The sequence below is a fragment of the Notamacropus eugenii genome, chromosome 6 (assembly GCF_028372415.1).
Source record: "Notamacropus eugenii isolate mMacEug1 chromosome 6, mMacEug1.pri_v2, whole genome shotgun sequence".
Taxonomy (NCBI): Eukaryota; Metazoa; Chordata; class Mammalia; order Diprotodontia; family Macropodidae; genus Notamacropus; species Notamacropus eugenii.
This window is the reverse complement of record NC_092877.1, coordinates 157,532,875-157,548,042: the sequence shown is the minus strand read 5'-3', so window position 1 is coordinate 157,548,042 and position 15,168 is coordinate 157,532,875. Positions and strand designations below refer to the sequence as shown.

Genomic DNA, 15,168 nt, shown 5'->3' with positions numbered 1-15,168 from the left:
AGTTTTTATACCTATATCATGTATACATTTGGATTTTATTCTTTTGTACACTGTCAGGCTTTGGTCTATGCCCAGTTGCCACTACACTGTTATGCAGTTTTCCAAGATCGTATATCGTAAATGCTACCTTAAACCTAGAGACTGAGTTTTGTCTATTCTCCCACACTTTCAACCTACAGAAGCCTTTTGTCCATGACACACATACCCCCAAAAAGGTTAATAACCTCTGTTCTAAGGAACATGTAAGGATTATACTTTAGGTTAACATTCTAAAGTCTGTTAGTCTGATTTTCAATGACTTGAACAAGGAGACCTCTATTCATTCCACCCCCCCTTCCTCCTGAGAATGAGATAAGTCAGACTACATAATGTAGTCTAAGTTGAATTGCAGGTATTGAATTAATTTAATATTACTGTGCTGGTCCTCATATATATCCTTTACCTATTACTTTCTCAAATAGACTTCACAGATTAAACAGAAAATGGGAGAATAGTGTTCAGGCTGTGAATATATATTTAAATCTATCATACTCAATTAAGCAGAATGTCCCAAAGTTCTTTTATGTTTTCATTTCTAGGAGGCTATGGATTAATTCCTTTAAAACAATTTTCCTGCAAGATGTATAACAACAATCTGCCTATGACTGGTCAAAATCCAAATTTTCCAACCAACTCAATCAACTGATTGTATGCATTGTTAAGGGAAATACATTATTTGTATTCTAGTTATAAAGTACTTTTTAAGGGGTATTGAAATTGCCGACTTTTGTATTGCTATTGTTCCATCCATCTCTAATTATAGATACCTCTCTCTTGAGAAACATGGAAACAGTTTGCTATCCTAGTCAAGGATATATTTATGCTGTGATTATTGAACTTATGTCACCCAATCTGATGACAAATGTATGCAGTTGAGAGATAAGAGCAGGTGGACAGCTACTGCAGGATGTCATTTGAGCACTGCAGATGTTAATTGCATGAGGTTCAACCACGTAGAGAATGTGACAGCAGGATAACCTGCAGATTATTACTTTCTTGAAAAACTACAACATAGAGAAAACAAACGGGAAAGCTATTTGACTGATTTGGATAATTTTGACAATTTTTAGCATTTCAAAACTAAACAGAAAAGAGGAGACTTTTCCTTTCAAATAAGAAAGGTATTCTCTTCCCTTACCCACCCCCCTGCCGCGAACCAACTGGGTTGTAAATTTAAGGTTTGCTTTCCCAACAAAAACTTTCAAAATGATCCCATAATGATATGTTCCTTGGTTTTTATGAGATTTGGATCTATGAGACACATTAAAGTTCATCTTTGTCAATGATTTCATTTTTACAGTTTAGGGAACTGAGGGCCAGAGGTGTAAGCTTTCTAGCCCAAGGTCACATTCCTAGTAAATGGCAGATTAGGAATTCAAGCCCCGGTCACAGGATCACAGAATTATAGATTTAGAGCAGCAGAGCAACATAGTGACCATGTAATCTGAGTCCTTTTTATCGATGAAGGAACTCTGGCCCAGAGAAGTTAAGGTAGATGCCCACTGTGACAGAGATACTGAATCTGAAGCAAGATTTTAATCCATGTCTTTTTAGCTTAAGGATTCTATGCACTACTGCTTAATGGCTTTGATTGCAAATCCAAACTTTCTAACACAATTTCTGTCCCTTCGATGTATCCTGGAGCTTATTTCTCCTAGGGGGGCCTTGGATATAGCTGTGCAGCTGCTTGAGGGAGGAAAGTAATAATTTCATCAGAGTTCAGTAGACAGTACATAGATAATGCATCCCATGCATAAACATACACATGAAACTCAGTCTTTTCAGATGTAGAAGGCTGAGCTTTCCAAATAATGAATCTTCCTTTTACAGAATCCTGTTGTGCTTACAGAAAGCAAAGCTCATTCCATGAGTTAAGACTTCCACGCAGAATAAGGAAGGTAGAAAGAACTCAAAATTTTTCTGACATAGTGGAAAGACAACTTAACATGAAGTCAGAAGAATGAATCTAAGTCTCATCTCTCCTCTACCCACTCCAGTTTGGCCTATAAAATACTGATATGACCTTGAGCAAGTCATTTAAAATAATTAATTTAGACAGCTTAAAGGTCATCTAGTTCAATCACCTAATATTATAGATTGGAAAGTTTAATGTAGAAGGGAAGAGTGAGTTATTCAAATTCAGAAGAAGATGGAAAAGTCAGAAATTAACCCTAAGTACTCTATTTGTAAATTGGGCACCATTTTCAATGCACTAATCTGGACTGCAGATTTCTTATATGCATGAAAGGACAATATCTTTAGATGATCTTCAGGAGCTTCTCTACTGCTAATATTCTAGGTTCTGTAATTTAAAAACAATCAATTAGAAATTCATTTGCCCTTCACTTACTATTTCATAATAGAAATAGTCCCACCTGGAAAATTAAATCTAAGCATCATTTCTACTACAGTAAAAATGTACTTGTTGAAGATAATCGCATTAGTACCTGACTGAGGTCAACAGCATTCAGGACATAGGTGGGAGGGAGAGATAATTGTGAAGGTGAAGATGCCTTAAATGGAGTGAATAAAGAACATTAACTTAAAATCTTTTGCTCAATGGACAAGTGCCACAATCTATGGTGGGTACAACAACTCTAAGCACAACCTTGGTTGAAGGGGAGTCAGGATGTTGAACATTTCCCATGATATAGAGAACCTGGAAAGCCTATTAGAGGTCACATGTAAGGAGGTTTCCATACAGGATGAGGGAGAGAGAGTGAGGAGAAAAGAGAATTCATTTCAGTCCAACATCCTTTGTGATATTATTCTTATAATTCTTAGATTAGTTTAATTTGACTTTCATTTATTATCAAAGAAGCTTCATATATATTCATCTTATTTTGTAAAAACATATTACTTATGCCTTCTAATGCAGAGTTCAAAAACACAAAACAGAGATACAAATGCTAAGTAAAATGTGAAATGTTATAGAAATTACTAAGCAAACAGTGACAGTAATATGCAAATGAAAGAAAATAAGTAGTATGTTTCTTAGGAAGGTTGTTTTTATTATACACTTGTAGACAAAAATTATTTTGTATTGTTTCACTTGCAAATTGCCAAACATATTTCTTTGTACTTAATTCTGTGAGAACCTATACATCACAATTAATAAGAAAATGTAAATAACAAAATGATAGAAAATTCACAGAAATGAGATTAAGGTTCAGTCTCATAAGTATCCCTAATAGATTGTGTTATCGTAGGCAAATTACCCTGTCTTGACTATAAGTGATTGTTAATGTCCTTTCCAGTCCCAAAGTGTGTGATTTATTGTGAAGAAATTAGTATACTACTGTGCTCTAAACAAAATGTGAGCTGAACAATATTAGAAAACATGGATAGACTTGAATGAAATAATGAAGAACAAAATGAACAGAACCAAGGGAATATTGTATATAGTAACAGCAGTATTATTTTAAGAACAACTTTGAGTAACTAAGTCCAATTGACTGTTAATTTCCCAAAGATGTCATGAGATCTTTCTTCTGGGTGTGAATGAATGAGGCGGGAGCAAAGATGATATGCACTCTGTTTATTCTCAGCTAGCTCAGAGTATATACAGGCATTCTGCTTCCATTCATGCAAGAGGTTTGTAAACATTGTGTGCTGAGCTTACGTGCTTGGCTGTTGTTGTTCTTGCTCAAGATAATTGTGAAGGTTGCTTATTGCATAAGGGTGGTCATGCAAGGACATGTGGTCTCAAGAGATTTCTCCCAAGGGCATCATGACCTGATAACTCAAGAGTTCCAGATCCCTTACAATTGACTATTATAAATACAAAATTTAAGTGGAAATAACATATAAAGGAAGATGTTATTTGCAACTATTGAAATAACAAACAAATTTAAATAAGCATAGAAAAATTTTGCACACACATACACATTTGTGTCTAATGGTAACCATCTGGGGGATGGGGGAAGGAAAAAGAGAAATGTACATAACATAATTATATATTTGAAAGTAAGAGTAAGTTGTACATAATAGATTTGCAATTTCATGTGCAATCGTCTTTTTAAAAATTATTCTGTATTAAGGTAATGCTTTTTAAAATAAAATGAATAAATAAAATAAGAAATTAACTAGACACAGGACATTGGCAAGCACCTGATAGAAATTAGCCAATAAGAAGAGGAGGAGTCTTTAGTAGGAAAAATTGCAAGTTCTTTTTTGGACATTTTGAGCATGGGAAGCATTCAGGTAGTAAAATCCAAGAAGTGGGAGATGTCGTACAAGAGATTGGGGAAATGACGGCATGTCAGAAGGACTTAGATTCAAAACCTGACGTTAGCTTTGTAATTCATGGACAAATTTCTTAACCTTTGTGAATCCTAGTCACAATACTAAGATGTATCTAGTAAATTATAAACTTTTGTGACGCATATCTGAGAGAATTCTCAAAAGTATGAAATTATATATCCCATCAAATTTTTGACGTTATTGTGACTACAAATTAAACAAGATGCTAGGGCTTTGTGAACTGAACCAATCATTGCAGAGAGTAGTTTGAAACTATGACCAAAGGGCAACCTAATTGTGCATACCCTTTGATCCAGAAATACCATTACTAGGTCTATATTCCAAAGATATCAAAGGGAAAAGGACCTAAACGTGCAAAAATGTTAGTAGCAGTTATTTCCGTGGTGGCAAAATATTGGAAACTGAAGGAATGTCCATCAGTGGCTGAACAAGCTGTGGTATCATAAGATGATGGAATACAATGGTTCAATGAGAAATGATGAGAAGAAAGATTTCAGAAGATCCTTGAAAGACTTGCATGACGTGATGCAAAATGAAACGAGCAGAACTAGGAACACAGGTGATGATTAGCTATGAATGACAGTCCTCAGCACCATAATTATTCAAGAAAAATACAAAGGACTCGTGAAGAAAAATGCTCTTTATGTCCAGATGAAGATAGTCTCTGAATGCAGATTAAACCATATTTTTTTCACTCACTGTATTCTTTTTCACATTTTCCTTTTTTTATCTTTTTACTTTCAAACTGTGACTAATATAGAAATGTTTTCCTGGACACCACATGTTCAAATTATATCAAACTGTGTATCATTTTCAGAAGAGGGGAAGGAGGAAAGGGAAAAATTTTGAAACTCAAAATCTTGCAAAAATGAATGTTGAAAAATTTCTTGACAAGTATCTCGGGAAAAATAAAATACTATTATACTCAAAAAGAGAAATATAGGGTCTGATACATAGGTACCCAATAAGGATGCATTGTCAATTCCAGGAAAAAAATAAACATTATCTCAGGCACCAACCATACCTTTATGATAAAAGTCACAGTGTAACTCTGGCCCTGAGAATCCCTAGGACTAGAACTTATTAAATGATATGGTATGCCGCAAATCAAGCAGGATCAAATTTCACATAACTAATTAACATTTTTTGTAGCTCTCTAAAATGCATGCAGAGAGTTCAATCTTCCAAAATCAATCACAGCATATGCTTTAGGACCTCATAATCATATTTCATTGCTCTTGTGACTGGTACAATCAAAATGGTGACCAAGTCCCCCTATGAAATTCTGTAACTCTAAGATCTGTTGACAACTTGACTCTATGCTTTCCAGAGTTTATACAGTTTACTGGTCTGTTCTAACAGAATTTGAAGTCTTCATTTTGTTGCACATCTTGTTTTTTATGTATGTTTGGATCTAGATGTTCTTCTTGTCGCCTATGTTTTCCTTTTTTTTCATAGGCTTCCATTTTACTTAGAAACAGCAAGTGCAACATATGCATATGGACCTGTGGTTTTCTTTTTTGTTTGAATTTACCACTTGCTTTCTTTATCCTGGCCAAATAGCTTCACTACAAGAAGGGGAATGTTGAAACGTCCATTCTTGCTTGAGAAAAGTTTAGAATTAGACATTGTAAATAAACAAAAACAAAAACAAAAACAGGACAAAACTCTTGATGGTCATGTCCATCAAAGAATTTGACTTTCCTTCTTTCCTGTCCATTCTTCCTTCCATCTCTTCCTTCCTTGCTTACCTCTTTTCTTCAATCCCTCTGTCCTTCCTTCCTTCCTTCCACTGGACTTTGGTCAGGGTTCAAACTGGTTGAGTGTGTTATAGAAGAAAAAGAGTTCTGCAAGATATATACCAGAGGTCTCTAAGACCAGATGTTCCCTACCATCAAGCAAGTATGGCTGCACCTGCAGACTTTAGCTGCTTTAGTACCACAGTGTCTTCAAGGCACCACCCCAAACACAAACACATATTTTGTGCATCTTTTGCATTGTTTCACTTCTAAGACTCTTTATCCATATTGAAAGTGATAAGGTGTAGAATATAATATGAACTTACATATAATGTGAAAGAAGGAGTAAAATCATAGAATTCTTTCTCATTGACTCTGTCTCACTTCAATTTAAGCGGAGGAAAAACTCTATTCCCCTCAGTTACATTTAGCCTATTTGTTACATTCATAGTCAGAAAAACTTATGGTAAATTGACATAATTCAATACCTGCATGAAACAACATTTAGGGTTAGTTCAAATAAGTCTCTTTTTCATTATCTTCAAGTCTTCAATTCACTGTCCTTCCGCTGGGCTAGAAGACAGATAGGAAATTAGTTGTTGAACTTGTTTCCATAGCTCAACGGATAGGAATATCCATGCTCCAGGGATGGAGAGAGAATTAAAATTCTGTGGACTTGGTCTGGCATTTTACCAGTGATGCGTCTTCCCAATTGTGATGACAAGCAAAGTGGGATCTTTTGCTGTTTTTATATTAGTATAACCAAGTGCCTCTGACTGAATCTTGCCTTTAGCAACCAAGAATCTTTATTACATGTGAAGTACAGAAATGAGTTTCTTTAACTGGATACAGTATATGTATTTACAGTGTCAATGTGATTAAAAATCCCCCCTTCCTCCCCTCCATTGATGGTCCTGGGAAGATTTGCAGGAAGGCTCACATCTTTTCTTAAGGAGGCACTGGTTCTGAAGGACTGCGATGTCCTTTGGCTCTAAAAAAATGGATAGATACTCTGAGAGTGAGGTTTTACTATGTGGTTTACTAACTAGAGGTGTTTGTTTAACCATGCAAGACTGCGGGAAGCCTCTGAGGAGCCCCCTGGCTTTGAAAACCCAGATGTTGGTGCTTCCCTCCCTAGTAACTATCGTCAGACAGACCTGTATGTTGATTTGTGATATGTGTGTTGATTATGTTCAGACAGTTGGAAGTCATTTCTGTTGATCTTTGATTTCTCTGTATTTTCTCCAAAGCTCAGAAACTTTTCCCCGTGAACTAGGTGAATAATATATGTGTTTGATTAAAGAAGATTACTAACCCCCTCACAAAATAACTTTCATTTTATAAATGCAGCTCTAAGAACTTGTGGTAGCAGGCTCCCCGTATATGTCAGGGTCCTTACTGTTACATTATGGCATATCAGTAGGATCTGGATAAATTAAAAGGAAAGTATCAGGTTTTCTGGGACTAGGATAATTGTTTGCCAGTTGTGGTGGCTATAGTTCTGTGCAGCCCTGGGAAGTGGGGATGGTCAGAACCTGGGCACGAATAGATTAGCCTGGATTCTGACAGTGCTAGGGGAGTGAAGGCAGTGAAAGTATATGGTATACAGAAACCAAACCAGAGCGATGAGAACTTGGAATGGAGCCCTTGAACCTGAGTGGAAAACTGACTTCATACTGGTCAGAAAACTGCCAATGTGCTGACCTTGGTGAGGTGAGAGGAAGGGGAGCAGAAAATTGCTTGTGTAGACCCAGGTGGGAGTTGGAAGCGCTCAGCTCCTGATGCAGGAGGAGGAACCTAGGATCTCAGAATTTAGCCTTGAGACAAGGTGGGGAGTGTGCAGCCAGTCATCGAGTGTAGGTTTTTGCAGCATTCTCCTGGGACCATTTGGGACCCTGGGGGTAGAGTTGCTTATGGTGGGTGGGGGGAAGTGTTCTGTACCCCCAAAGATTCCATCTTAGTGGCTTTGTTGCCCAGAAGCCCCACTCAGGAGTTGGAAGAAGAAGCTGCAGCATTGCTAAGACTGGGACTGGGCTTACTAGAGCCTAAACCTGAGAGTGCTTGCAGTGCAAGGTAGGGAGGACATTTCTGTTTGGGATTGAGGAAAGAGGAACTGGTTGCTCTCTCCTCAATGAATGGTGTTATGTTATGTATATACCTTTGTGTTTGTTTAAAGCCATACAACCACCCTGGTAATGAGTTGGTATGTTACATATTCTGCAAATTTGAATTACTTGTATTTGCATAAAAAAAGTTAACGTCTCTATTTGTCCCAGGATCCATGGTCATTTTGATTATAAGGCCAATAATCCTGGAAAAGTGCAGTGTAAGGGTATGCAAAGTAGAATCTTACGCTGTTTTTGTTTTAGCATAATCAAGAAGTATAATGCCCCTATTTTTTCCAGGATACATGGCCATTTAGATTGTAAGGGCAAGGATCCTGGAAGGGTGGAGTGTGATGAGAAGCAAAATGGGATCTTTAGCTGTTTTTGTTTTAGTATTATCCAGTGCCTCTGATTGAATCTTGCCTTTATCAACCAATGTTCTGTACTAAGGGCAAAACTGAGGACTGAAAGTGTTTGTTTGGCCAGAAAGACTGGAAAGCCAGTAAGGAGCCCCCTAGTTTTGAAAACCAAGTTGTTGGTGTTTCCCTCTTTGGTAACTATGGTCAGACAATTGAACCTGTCTGTTCATCTGCGACATATGTATTGATTATGTTCAGAGAGTTGGAAGTCATGCATGTTGATCTTTGATTTTTCTGTATTTTCTCTGAAGTTCAGGGAGCTGACTTTTTTCATGACCTAGGTGAATTACAGATGTGATTGATTTTTTATTATTTAAATTTTCAACATTCATTCTCACAAAATTTTTAGTTTCAAATTTTCTCTCCATCTCTTCCCTCCCCTCACCCCAAAACGCCTTGCATTCTGATTGTCCCTTCTGACAATGTGCCCTCCCTTCTAACACCTCTCCCTTCCCTTATCTCCATCTTCTCTTTTGTCCTGCAGGGCAAGATAAGTTTCTATACCCTATTACCTGTATTTCTTATTTCCCAGTTGTATGCAAAAACAATTCTCAACATTTTTTCCTGAAACTTTGAGTTCCAACTTCTCTTCCTTTCGCTGTCCCCACTCATCCCCACTGAGACGGTAAGCAATTAAATATAGGCTATATATGTGTAGTTTTAAATGATTTCCACAACACTTACGTTTTGTAAGACTAACTATATTCCCTCCATCCTATCCTGTCCCCCATTTTTTCTATTCTTTCTTTTTACCTTGTCCTTCCCCAAGAGTGTTTACTTCTAATTGCTTCTTCCTCCCATTTGCCCTCCCTTCCATCATTTCCCCCCTGTCCCAGTTATCCCCTTCTCCACTACTTTCCTGAAGTATAAGATAGATTTTCACAACAAATTGGAGTGTGCATGTTATTCCTTCCTTGAGCCAAATGTGCTGAGATTAAGCTTCACTTTTTCCCTCTAACCTCCCCCCATTTCCCCTCCATTGGAAAAGCTTTGTGTTGCCTCTATAATTTGTCCCATTCCATTTCTCTCTTTCTCCCCCAATATATTCTCCTCTCATCCCTTAATTTTATTTTTTTTAGATATGATCCATTCCTATTCAACTCGCCCTGTGCTGTCTGTGTCTCTGTCTCTCTCTCTCTATGTATATATGTGTGTCTGCGTGTGTATATGTAATTGCTCCAACTACCCAAATACTGAGAAAAATTTCAAGAGTTGCAAATATTATTTTTCCATGTAGGAGTGTAAACAGTTCAACTTTAGTAGATCCCTTGTGATTTCTCTTTCCTGTTTGCCTTTTCATGCATCTCTTGAGTTCTGTGTTTGAAAGTCAAATTTTCTTTTCAGCTCTGTCTGCTCTTCTCATCAAAAATGCTTGAAAGTCCTTTATTTCATTGAATGACCATTTTTTCCCCTGAAGTATTATATTCAGCTTTGCTGGGTAGGTGATTCTTGCCATTAATCCTAGTTCTTTTGACTCCTGGAATATCATATTCTAAGCCCTCGATTCCTTAATGCAGAAGCTGCTAGATATTGTGTTATCCTTATTGCATTTCCACAATACTCAAATTGTTTCTGTCTAGATGCTTACAATATTTTCTCCTTGACCTAGGAACTCTGGAATTTCCTACAACATTCCTACAATTTATCTTTTTAGATCTCTTTCAGGAGGTGGTCAGTGGATTCTTTCAATATTTTGCCCTGTGATTCTAGAATATCATGGCAGTTTTCCTTGATAATTTCATGAAAGATGATGTTAGGTTCTTTTTTTGATCATGGAGTTCGGGTAGTCCCACAATTTTTAAATTGTCTCTCCTGGATCTAGTTTCCAGGCCAGTTGTTTTTCCAATGAGATATTTCACATTATCTTTCATTTATTGATCCTTTGGGTCTTTTTTTTGGGTAATTTCTTGGGTTTTCATAAAGTCATTAGCTTCCATCTGTTCCATTCCAATTTTTAAAGGATTATTTTCTTCAGTGAACTTTTGAACTTCCTTTTCCATTTGGCTAATTCTGCTTTTTAAAGCATTCTTCTCCTCATGGGCTTTTTGGGACCCTTTTGCCAATTGAGTTAGACTATTTTTGAAGACGTTATTTTCATCAGCATTCTTTTGGGTTTATTTTGGCAAGCTGTTGACTCACTTTTTCATGATTTTCTTGCATTGCTCTAATTTATATTCCCAATTTTTCCTCCGTCTCTCTTATTTGATTTTCAAAATCCTTTCTGATCTCTTCTATGGCCTGGGACCATTGCCTATTTATTTCGGAAGCTTTGAATTCAGAAACTTTGGCTTTTATGTCTTTATCTAATTGTAAACATTGTTCTTCTTCATCTGAAAAGATGGGAGAGATTACCTGTTCACGAAGAAAGTAACCTTCTGTAGTCTTATTTTTTCCTTTTTTGAGCATTTTCCCAAACTGTTCCTTGAATTTTGGTTCCTTTGTCAAGAGTAGGGCATAGTCTGAGGAGGTGGAAGTTCTCAGTTCCTCAAAGGTGGCACAATCAAAGGTGTTTATCCCTCAGCGACTTCCAGCTCTGCCATGCCCAGGACCATGCTCAGGGCTGAGGTTCAGAGTAGCTACTCAATTCCCCCAGGGCCTTTAAGCTGATGTACTCCAACAATTGACCCTGGCTGCTGTCCTGGCCACTGAAGCCACCCCCTTCCCGCTGCTGTTACTGCCGCTGCCACAACCTGGGGCTTGTGCTAGGGAAGGACACTTCTCCTTTCTGACTGTAGTTGAAAAAGTCCTGTCATTGTCCTTTAGCATCTGTGGGTTAAGTGATCTGCAAAACTCAGATGGTGCTGAGGACTTTGTCCCAGAAGCCTGCTCTGTCTTGCTCCTCCTAGTGCTGAGGGGCCAAGGCTGGGCTGGGCTCCATTCCCTGTCCAGTGCAACAGACCTTTCCCATCAGCCTTCCAGACCACCCCAACCTAGAAATCCCTTCCACTCCATCATTCTGTGGCTTCTGCTGCTCTAGAATTTTTTTGAGAGCTTTTCTGTGCAGGAATTTTATGGGCTGGGGGGGAAGAGCTAGAGTATGTGAGTCTTTCTTCTCTGCCATCTTGACTGTGCCCCCCATATGTGTTTGATTAAAGGAGATTATTAAACCCTCAAAAACTACCTTTCTTTTTATAAATACAGATCTAAGAATCTGTTATAGCAGACCTCCCCCCGTGTATTTTAGGATCCTTGCTTTTGCACCAATCTGCCCCAGTTCCCTGACTCTAGTCTCATTATTTCTGCAACTCATTCATATCTGTTTACTTCTTGTGTTCTGGTCTCAGTGTCAGACTCCATTGTCTTTATTTTTTTTTTTTACTTTAAAACTTCTTTATTCTTGATTAAAGCATGTACACTTAGCCATTCACCAGCTACAAAAAATAAATGTTCAGTAATTTCCAAAGCTGCATTATACATAACTCTGGGGTTCAACAGGTATCTTTTAAAATCAAATTAAATAGTATTTCAAATGTATCAAGGCATAAAGTTCACTCAAACTTCAAATAATGGTAAATGAACCCCTGAATTAAAAATCTCTGGTCTGCCCATGATTAACCACTTTAATTTACTACTGTTCAGTGTTGGGTTTTTTAAAAAGTAAATATGCTTCATACGTGTCTTGTACTCAAATGTGCCATGAGCCAAATTAGACCTCTGAAGTTACTATCTTTAGTTACAGAACGTTCACTTTATGGAGAAAAATGACTCTGGTTTAATAATAATAAAAAAAAATCTACAAAAGGATAATCAGTTAAGGGAAAGCAGTTACACCTGTTTACCTATAACTCAAGCCCCTCAGAGGATTCTGATTAAATGTTTGCTACACCTTTATCTTATGCATAGAAAGACAAGCGATTTCTTTAGCCTATAAATTCAGGAAGTGAACCTCTGGTTCCAATGAAGACATCAAATATATGTTAAGTGCAACGTGTAAAGGAGACCTATGGGAAAAGCAAGGATTTGGTACTAAATGATACTCTGAACTAGCAACAACTATCAAGGGTACATAGTTTTATTTGGGGGGGGCAATTTGATGAAAACTCAGCATTTGGGGGTGAAATTCACAGAAACAGGCATAACTGCCATATATTCTACTCTTCTATATGCAGTAATTTTTTACATATTATTGCAGATTCCAATTTGTGGTTTCTTCATAATTTAAAAAGCTACACGGGTCTTCAATACTTCGTATTGTCTATTTATTCACTTTCTCAAAGTATTCTTTGGAAGCATTCGGAGATGGCTTGATCGTAGGCGAATTTGGTGTCCAATTTGCAGGGCAGACCTCTCCACGTACTTCCACAAACTGGAACGCCTTCACCAAACGAAGAGTTTCTTCCACACTTTGGCCCACAGGGAGATCATCGATACTCATGTGTTTGATAACTCCATTAGGGTCAATTAAGAAGAGACCTCTTAATGCAATGCCAGGTCCTTCAAGCAGAACACCATAATCCCGGGAAATTTGTTTGATTAAATCTGACAGGAGTGGAATATTCATATGGCCTAAACCACCACTCTTTCTTGGTGTATTTATCCAGGCCAGATGGCTAAAGTGGGAATCCACTGAAATTGCAACGACTTCACAGTTCACATCATGAAATTCTTTAGCTTTGTCACTAAAAGCAACAATTTCTGTCAGACACACAAAAGTGAAATCAAGAGGATAGAAGAAAAGCACCAAATATTTGCCTTTAAAGTCATCAAGGCTGATTTCTTTGAATTCTCCTTTGACAACAGCTGCACCCTTAAAATATGGAGCATGTTGGGTTACAGCAGGCACATAAGTTGAAGAACTGGTGCTGAAGGAAAATTTTGAATGGTTATCACTTGTGGGCATTACGTTGGCTGGGAATGTGTTTCTAGCAGCAACAGGTCTAAAGGCTGCAGAAATGCCCAAAGGAAAGGAGTTCACATGGTGAGCAACCGAAGCCCGAAGTAACCTTCCCAAGGAAGCCGCCATCTTCCCTCCATTGTCTTTATTTATATTGGTCGGATAAGCAATGACTGCTGGCCATTATCATGTGGTATGCTTGGATGGTCCAGGTTTGAGGCCTAGCAGGTGCCTTACACTGATGTTATCTCACTCCTGCCTGATAGCTTCTGCTTCTGTTTTCTGCTTCCTCATATGGCTTTTTTAAGAAGTTCCTTCCAGATCCAAAGCCACAAAGAATTTTTAAAGCCATCAAAATTTAGGCATCTCTGCTAAATGCCTATAGGATATAGAGGATAATATTTTCCCCAGTGTCCTAAGTCTTAGAGCAAAATGACATTTCATATACTGTGAAGGCTTCTGATCCCTAAGTAAGAGGTCCATTTGCACATTAAAAAATAATGTCTTCTGGAAAGTTAAACATGATGACATTCTCTGAAGTCCTAATGGAAGGTCTGGAATAAGTATCATTAAACTTCAATATAAAAACAGTAGCATTTATTAAATAGAACAAGTTCTTTTTCCAGTCCTCATTTTTAAATATAGGAGGAGACTAGGCTATATTTGTAGGCATTACATTTCAGCTTTATATTTGGAATTGAATTACTAATCAGATGAGGTATTTGACCTATTTGAAAAGTACATTATACACATTCCCTTAATTACTATTGTCTTCTCTAGACTGTAAAGTGGAAGAAATATTAAAAGGTTTAAGATTGCTTTTCTTTGTGGATTCCTTCAAAGCATGTCTGAACTCCTCCCACTTTACAGATGAAGAAACTGGTGCTCAGAGAGGTTAAAGGACTTGTGTAAGGTCTCATAATTAGTAAACATCAGAGGCAGGATTTAAATTTCATCTTCCTGATTCCCAGTTGATTGTGCCACCTAGCTGGGGAAGTGTTTGTATCTGTGTGTGTGCGTGTATGTTTGTGTGTGTGTGTGCGTGCGTCTTTATTCATTTGCTCTTGTTTATTCTTATTTAGCACCATAGATGGACCACAAAACGCAAACATGTCAATTTGTTTGTAATGCCTACACTTGATGCCCTGTGTGGACTTGTAGGGACAAGGGCAGGAAGCGTCTTTGTTTATTTCAACTTTTCATGGCAATTCAAAAGGCGTACACATTTTAAAATATCTACTCTTGTTTGTTCAGGTTCGTTGCTATAGATTCCATGAACAAAGATATTATCATTTTGCCAATGCCCTGGTTTTAATCAGGTACAAACAACAAAAGTTTTTCAAACATTTTTCAGTTATGACATTTCTGTAAAATGAATAAAGTTTGATTGAATAGGTTAGTGCCATTCTGTTATCTTCTGCTTTCTAGTAGTTGATGCTCCTCTTTGCAAGATTTCTGCAGTCTATATGAAAGTTTATAGCGGTAAGTAATTTTTTCTAGGAGAATTATTAATTATACTACATGTTTTCTAATGCAATACTTTTCCATAGTAATTCATAATGAACTGATTTTTATGTCTTTTCATAATCTATTATAAATTGTGAAGATGTGTACTGAACAAAGTCAGTATACTATTAACTTTTTTTTTACCTGTGATTTTAAGGATAGAAAATAAAGCTTGTCTGATGATTTCCTTTTGAGCATGCAATATTGGTAGAAACACACTACTGTATTGGTGAACATGTAGGGAATAAACTCTCCTTTCAGCC

The 15,168-nt window shown here is 37.3% G+C and overlaps 1 pseudogene; it reads right to left on the bottom strand.

The window, feature by feature from the left end:
• Nucleotides 1-12,186: 12,186 nt before the first annotated feature.
• LOC140510738 (thioredoxin-dependent peroxide reductase, mitochondrial pseudogene) lies at nucleotides 12,187-13,528 on the bottom strand (annotated as a pseudogene).
• Between the last annotated feature and the right edge of the window lie 1,640 nt (nucleotides 13,529-15,168).